The sequence below is a fragment of the Nycticebus coucang genome, chromosome 4 (assembly GCF_027406575.1).
Source record: "Nycticebus coucang isolate mNycCou1 chromosome 4, mNycCou1.pri, whole genome shotgun sequence".
Lineage (NCBI taxonomy): Eukaryota > Metazoa > Chordata > Mammalia > Primates > Lorisidae > Nycticebus > Nycticebus coucang.
The window spans coordinates 133,229,670-133,238,895 of record NC_069783.1 but is presented as its reverse complement, the minus strand read 5'-3'; positions in this window follow the sequence as shown (position 1 = coordinate 133,238,895).

Genomic DNA, 9,226 nt, shown 5'->3' with positions numbered 1-9,226 from the left:
CACGTACAAAGGAAAATGTTTCAATAAAGGATCATTTGACACCCAGTGGGAAAAAAATAAATAAAAGAAAACAAAATAATTGGATGGCACCTGTGGTTCAGTGGGTAGGGCGCCAGCCCCATGTACCCAGGGTGGCGGTTTCAAACCTGGCCCCAGCCAAACCGCAACAAAAAAATAGCCGGGCATTGTGGCAGGTGCCTATAGTCCCAGCTACTCGGGAGGCTGAGGCAAGAGAATCACTTAAACCCAGGAGTCGGAGGTTGCTGTGAGCTGTGATGCCACAGCACTCTACTGAGGGTGATAAAGTGAGACTGTCTCTAAAAAATAAAATAAAAATAAATAAATAAAACAAAATGCAGAATCTCAGGCTATAGCCCAGACTGAACCATTTCAGTGTTCTCATTTTAAAAAGATCCCCAGGTGATCCATTTAAGTTTTGAGAAGCCCTGTACATTGGATATATAGCTACTCTTACAACATAAATTCCCATCATTAGTTAAATATTTCTAATTAAGACATATACTTTATTTTTCTCCCTCACTGTGGGAGGCTCATCCTTATCTTTTTTTTTTTTTTTTTTGTAGAGACAGAGTCTCACTTTATGGCCCTCGGTAGAGTGCCGTGGCCTCACACAGCTCACAGCAACCTCCAACTCCTGGGCTTAAGCGACTCTCCTGTCTCAGCCTCCCGAGTAGCTGGGACTACAGGCGCCCGCCACAACGCCCAGCTATTTTTTGGTTGCAGTTTGGCCGGGGCCGGGTTTGAACCCGCCACCCTTGGTATATGGGGCCGGCGCCCTACCCACTGAGCCACAGGCGCCGCCCGGCTCATCCTTATCTTCTCTTGGACTCCCCCATTTGCATGAAAAATGGAGAAATCAAGTGGCAGCTGGTGGACTCCAAGGACAGCATGATGCCATGGCAACCACTGCCATCAACAACTTAATGTCATCTCTGTTCTTAACATCTTTCTCTCTCCAGTTCTAAAGCTGGAAAGTTTTTAATTTGGAAAGAACATAAGATGGCTTGTGGTTGCTATGCCAACAGCACCTGCATTACTTCCTAATGGGCTTTAATATTATAAAGGAAACTATGAGGAAGTCGTAGAATTTTAGAACTCCTGCAGGTCTGGAGAGCACTCAGCACAGCCCGTCACTCGGCCAAGGAGACCCCTGGTGCCCGGGGAGGTCAAGTTCCCTGTCTGCTGCACAGCAGCCCTGCCAGTCTGCGATGAAGTCACACTAAGGAAGGTTGCTTGGTCTTGGCTGACTCAAGGGTTTTAGGCAGGATTTGGAGGTGGAAAGCAGGCAGGCAGACCCTTTAGGAGAAATGTTTTAGGTGTCTTCTGTGCCCTGAACCCGGTATATTAGTCAGCACACGCTGCTGTAACAGAGTTACAGCACAGACGGGGCAGTGTAAGCAACCGGAATCTGTTTCTTTCTTAACCACAGTCCAAGGTTAAGGTGTCAGCAGTGCTGGCCGCCTTCTCCCCGTGTGCGCACACAGTCATCTCCCCATGGGTGTCTGGGTCTTGCTGAAGGGCCACCCTAATTACCTCGTTTTCGCTTACTAATTTCTTTAAAGACCATCATGTCTCCAAATGCAGTGACATCTGGAGAGACAGCCTGCGATGCCCAGCCACGCTGGGTCCCCTGGAGAGGCTGGCCTTGCCGTCACCATTGCTGTGTTTGCAGCACCCCTCAACACCTGTTGTCTGAAGAGCCTCTGGCAGGCACCAAGCCTGTCACAATTTCACAGATTCCAGATTCTCCGTTTCTGAAGTGTGCAGCCAGGTCCATGCAGCCATGTTGGGCCGGGGTCAGCAGCGAGGGCGAAGCAGCTTTGCAGCCAGTGTCTTGGCTGTGGAACACTGCACTACAGCCCCGAGGCACAGGTCTGTCTTCCTCCTCTCAACTCTGGCGTCTTCGCCAACTGCTGCCATCACTTCTGCTCCTTTCATCCTGCACTGGGCTTTCTGTGAGGGAAGAGCTGGGTGTCAGGGGAGACTAGCATTTTCTGAACAGCGACTTGTCTCCGGTCTTAATGAACCCTCAGTTCCTGCAGGAGTCCCTCGGTCATGCTCTCAAACTGAGTCCCTGCCCTCCTGGGGCACATCCGGTGAGGGGAAATAGGTGACAAATGTGAGAAGGGACAGAATACAAACCAGAGAGCCGAGTGGAAGGTGGAGGAAAAATAAACTGGGTGAGGAAACAGCGGAGGGCAGCAGGTGCTGGTCCCCTGAGTGTGGGGAGAGAAGGCTCCTCTGAGGACACATCGGAGCAGCATCCTGAGGGAAGAGCCGTTTCTGTGGGAGGAAGCAGCAGGGAGGTGAGGGTGTCTGGCCAGCAGCCAGCAGGGGTCTACCTAGCAAAGGGTTTAACCTTCCCTAGGCGAGGGCAGGCCTCTGCCCTGGGCTCCTGGGAGTTGATCACTACACCCTCAGTGACGTGGCAGGAATGCCTTCGCTTACCTGGGCCATTCATGGGGGACAGGCTAGCAACGTGATTCAAGGTGGGGACAATCATAGCAGGTGACATTTAAGGTGGGGCTGACCTCACTAGAAACAGCAACAGTGTGATTGGAGTGGGGGGCTCTGAGTGTCACACCCAGAGGCGCTGGAGACTGAGCTGCCTGTGCAGGGACCTCTGGGTCCTTTTTATTGGTCAAAAGTCTGAACATGGAGCCCTGTGGACCTCCTTGATTGCTGAGCCCCTGCGTGGGTCACACGGCCACGCTGGGAGAGCAGCACTGTCAGGTGCCATGGGGAGAAGACACTGGCACGCCTCTCCCTGGAGTAAACTGCTATAGCTTTTAGCGAGTCCTTGTAGGAAATTTTCACACCTAAGGGCAGTCTTGGGACCCTCCCCCCAAATTTGCAGTTCGTGTCAGAAGTGAGAGTGACCTTGCTGGACTGCTCTTTCTAAACGTCATAGTTGGCCACACTCTTGCTGGGACAGTAGTAGGAAACGGGAGAGCGCCTACAGTTCAGTGGTTAGAGCCAGCCATATGCACTGGGGCTGGCGGATTCGAGCCTAGCCTGGGCCTGCTAAACAGCTATGACAACTACTACCAAAAAAGTAGCCAGGCGTTGTGGTGGGTGCCTGTATTCCCAGCTACTAGGGAGGCTGAGGCAAGAGAATGGCTGAAGCCCAAGAGTTTAAGCTGCTGTGAGCTCTACTGTGAGCTGTGACGCCATAGCACTCTACCAAGGCGACATAGTGAGACTCTGTCTAAAAAAAAAAAAAAACAGGGAGGGACCAAGTCACCCTAGCCCATTGGAAGACGGGCTTTTACTCCAGAGGGTTTTACCTGGAGGCTTTTGAGGAGGCACAGTTCTGTCTCTCTAAAAGAATCAGTCCGGGAAGAACACAACTAAGGAGGCAAAGTTTGCATCTTGGAGATCAGTCGAGCAATAATCCAGACAGAGATGGGAGTGGCTCATGGCCTGGGTCCTTTGACAGGCTTGCCAAGGGCTCGAGTGTGGGGCACGAAGAGGACAGGGGAGTTGAGGGGGACTCTGAAGCTTTGGGCTGAGCCAGGACAGCTGCACTGTCTCCTGAGGTGGTGCAGACTGAGGCATGCTGTGCAGCCTATTGAGTTCGAAGCCTCTCGTGGAGCTTCAGATGAGATTCCCAGTGAGCCATGGACATGTATACCTGGAGAGTTTGTGCTGGCTGAACGCTTGATAGTGTCAGACTCCATGTGGTTCCACAGCCCATGAGTATGGCAGAGACATCACCTACCAGAAGGCAGGGAAGCGGGGAGAACTGAGCACCTAGCCCCCGGGGCCTCCAACATCAGGGGGTGGAGAGAGATGGGGAAGGAGTGGCCAGTGGGCAAGAGAGAATGGAGCCCCAGAATGAAAGTGACCAGCCTTGGCTTGGCGCCTGTAGCTTGAGCAGCTAGGGCACCAGACACATATACGGGAGCTGGTGGGTTCCATCCAGCCGGGGCCCTCCAAACAACAATTGACAACTACAATCAAAAAATAGCCAGGCGTTGTGGTGGGCGCCTGTAGTACCAACTACTTGGAAGGCTGAGGCAAGAGATTCGCTTAAGCCCAAGAGTTAGAGGTTGCTGTGAGCTACAGCAACTCTACCCAGGGTAACAGCTTGAGACTCTGTCTCAAAAAAAAAAAAAAAAAGAAAGAAAGAAAAGAAAAAGAAAAAAGAAAGTGACCCACCTTATGAAATGCTGGTTGAACCGTCCAGCAAGACGTGGTCTGAGCCCAGACAGGACAGTTTGACAAGAGGGAGTTAGGTGGTTGGCATGAAAACCCAAGAATGGGTGGTGGGGATGGCAGAAACCCAGGTGAGGGTCCCCCCTGAGTAATCTTGCCCTGAAGAGTTGCCAGAGCATCAAGCCCCATGTTGTTGGTAACAGGTGCGGCAGGGAAGTGGCTGGTGGGAGGTTCAGTGGTGGAACAGGGAGGAGTTTTCTCCTGCCTGGGTCTGTGTTCTCCATAAAGTTGGACACAGTGTTAGCACAGGGAGAGGTGGGAGAAAATCATATTCCAGAACAGGGGGAACTAGAAGCTGGGAGGTAGAGTGGGTGGAGGGTTGCTAGGAGGACTAAGATCCTCTGAAAACCGGTGTCCCCAAGGTAAGTGGCAGCTTCACTGGTGCTTTTCCCCGTGGTGTGAGTGCTTTCCCCCGTGGTGTGAGCGCTTTCCCCCAGGATGGGCATCTGTGGTGTATGGCTGGTGAAAAGGGGAAGAGAGGAAGGGAGCATGGGGAGTGTAGTCTCCAGGGTTGGGACGCTACAAGGAGTGAGCCTAGAGCTTGGAGGTGGTGTCCCCGAGTGAGCTGCCAGACACCAGGCCAGGGACAGTGGGACAAAGACAATGTGCCCTGGCTGCCAGACTGCAGGCCTGGCCTGTGCTGCTGTGTGAGACCAGTTTGTGGGCAATGCCCAGGATTGTGTTAATAAAACATAAAACGGCATGGTGGCACATGCCTGTCGTCCCAGTTACTTGGGAAGGCTAAGGCAAGAGGATCACTTGAGCCCAGGAGTTTGAGGTTGCTGTGAGCTATGACACCACAGCTCTCTATCCAGGGCAACAGAGTAAGACTTTTTCTCAAAAATAAAAAATAAAATAGAAAAGGATAGAAAATATTATAGTGCTGTACAAAAAAAGAGTATGTTACCATGAAATTTTTCATATATACTGCATGTATAATGGATCACAATGTAAACTTTTTTTTTTTTTTTTTTTGGTAGACACAGAGTCTCACTTTATGGCCCGCGGTAGAGTGCCATGGCATCACACAGCTCACAGCAACCTCCAACTCCTGGGTTTAAGCGATTCTCTTGCCTCAGCCTCCCGAGCAGCTGGGACTACAGGCGCCCGCCACAACGCCCGGCTATTTTTTTTTTTTTTGGTTGCAGTTCAGCCGGGGCCGGGTTTGAACCGGCCGCCCTCGGTATATGGGGCCGGCGCCTTACCAACTGAGCCACAGGTGTGTCACTATGTTGCCCTTGGTACAGTGCCGTGGCATCACAGCTCACAGCAACCTCAAACTCTTGGGCTAAAGCAATTCTCTTGCCTCAGCCTCCCAAGTAGCTGGGAATACAGGCGCTCACCATAACGCCCGGATATTTTTGGTTGCAGTTGTCCTTATTGTTTGGCCCAGGCCGGGTTCAAACACGCCACCCTTGATGTTGCTGGCACCATAACTGCTGTGCTACAGGTGCCGAGCCCACAATTTAAACTTTTTAAAAACTTATTTTTATTATGGTAAAATACATATATATAACATAAAAGTTATTTTGAACAATTTGAAGTGTGTAATTCAGTGACATTTAAGAACATTTACATTGTTATGTAACCATCCCCACCACAAATTTCCAAAAATTTGTCATCACCCCAAACAAAAATGTGGTACACATACAATGTAGTCAGTAACGTGGATCATCATTAAAAACATTTGGGGCTGGGCGGCGCCTGTGGCTCAGTGAGTAGGGCGCCAGCCCCATATGCTGAGGGTGGCAGGTTCAAATCCAGCCCTGGCCAAACTGCAACCAAAAAATAGCCGGGCGTTGTGGCGGGCGCCTGTAGTCCCAGCTGCTCCGGAGGCTGAGGCAAGAGAATCGCGTAAGCCCAAGAGTTAAGAGGTTGCTGTGAGCCGTGTGACGCCACGGCACTCTACCCGAGGGTGGTACAGTGAGACTCTGTCTCTACAAAAAAAAAAAAACATTTGCGGCTAATAAGTACACAAAAGATGCTCAGCGTCGCTAATAACCAGGCAGGGAAATGCCAATGAAACCCACAGTGAACCACAACCTCACATTCATCAGGACTGCCATTGTTAAAAAACATCCAGTGAAACATCAGGACTGCCATTGTTAGAAAACATCCAGTGTTGATGAGGATGCGGGCAAACTGGAGCCCTCCCGCACTGTTGGTGAGAATTTGAAATGGTGCGTCCACTTTGGAAAACAGTGCATGGTTTCCTTTAAAAATTAAACCTACAATTACCTTAGGGGCCAACAATTCTGCCTCTAAGTATAGACCCAAAAGACTTGAACGCACGATCTGGAAGAAATACTTGTACACCCATGCTCATGGCAGCACTCCCAAAAGCTAAAACGCAAAAGGAGCAACTCCAGGGTCCATTGACGGATGAACAGAAAAATAAATGTGGTGTCTACAATGAAATGTTCTTCAGCCTTCAAAAGAAAGGAAATTTTGACACATGCTGCAGCATGGCTGAACCTCAAGGGCGTTGTGCTGGGTGAAATAAGCCATGAAGGTCACAGTAAGTCACAAAAACACAAATCTTGTGTGATTCCACTTATGTAAGCTCCCTGGAGTAGTCAAATTCATAGAGACAGTAAGTATTAATAGAATGGTGGTTGCCAGGGAATAAGGGTGAGGGGAATGGGGAGTCATTGTCTACCGAGTACAGAGTTTTCATTTTGCAGACAAGAAAGAATTCAGGGCTGAGGCTCAGTGGCTACACCTATAACCACCAGCATTCTGAGAGGCCACAGTGAGAGGGTCACTTGAGCCCAGGAACTCAAGACCAGCCTGACATAGCAAGACCCTGTCCCTACACGAGATATAAAAATTAGCCAGACATAGTCGCATTTGCCTATAGTCCCAGCTACTCAGGAGGCTAAGGCTGGAGCCCAGGGGTTTGAGGTTGCAGTGAGTTCTAATAACACCACTGCACTCTAGCCTGGGCAACACAGGAAGACTCTGTCTCAAAAAAAGGAAAAAAAAAAAAAAAAACGAAGAAGAAATTCTGAAAATGGATGGTGGTGATGGTTGCACAACATTATGAATGTAGTATCACTGAACTGTACACTTAAAAAATGGTAAATTTTATCTGTAGTTTACCACATTCAACAAAATTGAGGGAGAAAGTATCTGAAAGGGACTGTTCAGTGATCAGGAAGAGGGCCAGTATCTGGGGTTGTGCAAAGGACAAATCTTACAGGACAGGGGCCTGGGAGAAATCGTTTGGATTCTAAGGCAATGCTATATCCCCAAGAATGATTCTAGGAGCCATAGCACAGAGAACCACAGTGAGTCTGGTTCTCAAACTTTCAAGCATTAAAGGGGTCTGCAGAAATACAGCAAAAATCATCTAAGTGCCGGAGACAACTACCACTCAGAGTTGAATATTTAGGTCAGTCAAGTTTAATATTATGGGGCTACTAAGGATATTTATAAAAAACTGCAGTAACTTGGGAAAACGCTTCTTCGAAAAAGCAGAATACGAAACTATATAAACTCTGAATCACAAGTTTTTTTTTCCAACAAAGAACAGGATGATTAAAGATTTTTGCAATAAAAAAAAAACAGACTTAATATTTACGATAATCAAAGAATCTTGAAAATTCACAAGAAAAAGGAAACCTGGTAGGAAACTGAAGGAGACCAGAAAAGGCAAAAAGTTAATGAAGAGATCCTCAGACTCATCTGAAAAAACACTTCTTAAAACCATAAGATCCCAGCTAGGAGCAACGGGCAGGTTGAGGGCGGAGGATCGCTTGAGCCCAGGAGTTGAAGGCTGCAAGGTTCCTATGAACAGTTACTGCACTCCAGCCAGGGCAACACAGCCCTGTCTCTAAAAAATACAAAAATAAATAAATAACCACCCTGAGCTAGAGCAAGGCCCGTCTCTACTAAAAATAGAAAAACGACTGGGCGTTGTGGGGGCGCCTGTAGTCCCAGCTACTTGGGAGGCTGAGGCAGGAGGGTCCTTGAGCCCAAGTTTGAGGTTGCTGTGAGCTGCGACGCCAGGCCCTCTCCCCAGGGCGACAGAGTTAGACTCTGTCTCAAAAATAAATAACAAAGGTCATGACATCCCACTTTGCAGCCAGGATGTTTGTGGAAGCAGGAAGTAGGAGGCATCTAGGAAGAATGGCTGAGTAAATCGTGACAAATGTGTGAGAGGCGATATCTAGCTGCAAGTTAAGTGACGAGCAAGGTGCACACCCAGCGGCGCGAGATGTCTTTACAAATACAGTGGATTGCAAAAGAAACAGCACAGGTCGCCAGGATGCAAACGCTGATCACAACTTACATACGCTGAGACCTAATTTAAATACCAAACTATAGAGAAAGGACGTGGGACCAAGCAGATAGTAAGATTAGAGGCGCCGGGAGTCCGCCGAGTCCGACCTGGGGGTCCCGGAGGAAGCTGAGGTCCAGATCCAGAGCCGGCGGTTCGCAGGGGTCGCACTCCGGGGACCCGGCCAGCGCTGGGCACCAAGTCCGCACCCGCCCGCCGCTGCCGCCGGACCGCCGGACATACACAGCCCTCCCCGACGACCAGCAGGTCCCCAGCGCACGCGCGCGTGCCGGAAACAGCGTGTGACTCCGCAGCTTCCCCGGCCGCCGGTCTCCCACCGCTCCAGACCCCACGGGCCGGGCCCATCAGCCGGGTCAGCAGCGCCAGCGCCTGCGTACTGCTTTCCGGCTCCCAGCCCGCCTCGGCGCCTGCACCACCCCGCGCGGCCCCGCCCCCTCACCCTTCGGCCCTTACAGGCTGGCTCCGAGGCCGCGCCCGGGCAGCCAACCAATAGGAGCGTGGCGCGCCCCGCGGCACGTGCTGTTCCGCCCCGCCCAGCCCGGTGCGTGCCCGCTGAGCTCAGCGGCGCGGAGCGCGCGGGGCGGGGGCGCGCGAGGAGGGGCGGGGGAAGGGGCGGGGCGCTGGCGGGGCGGCGCTCTGATTGGCCGGCGCCGCGTTCCGAGGCCGTTAACGGCGGCGGGGCCG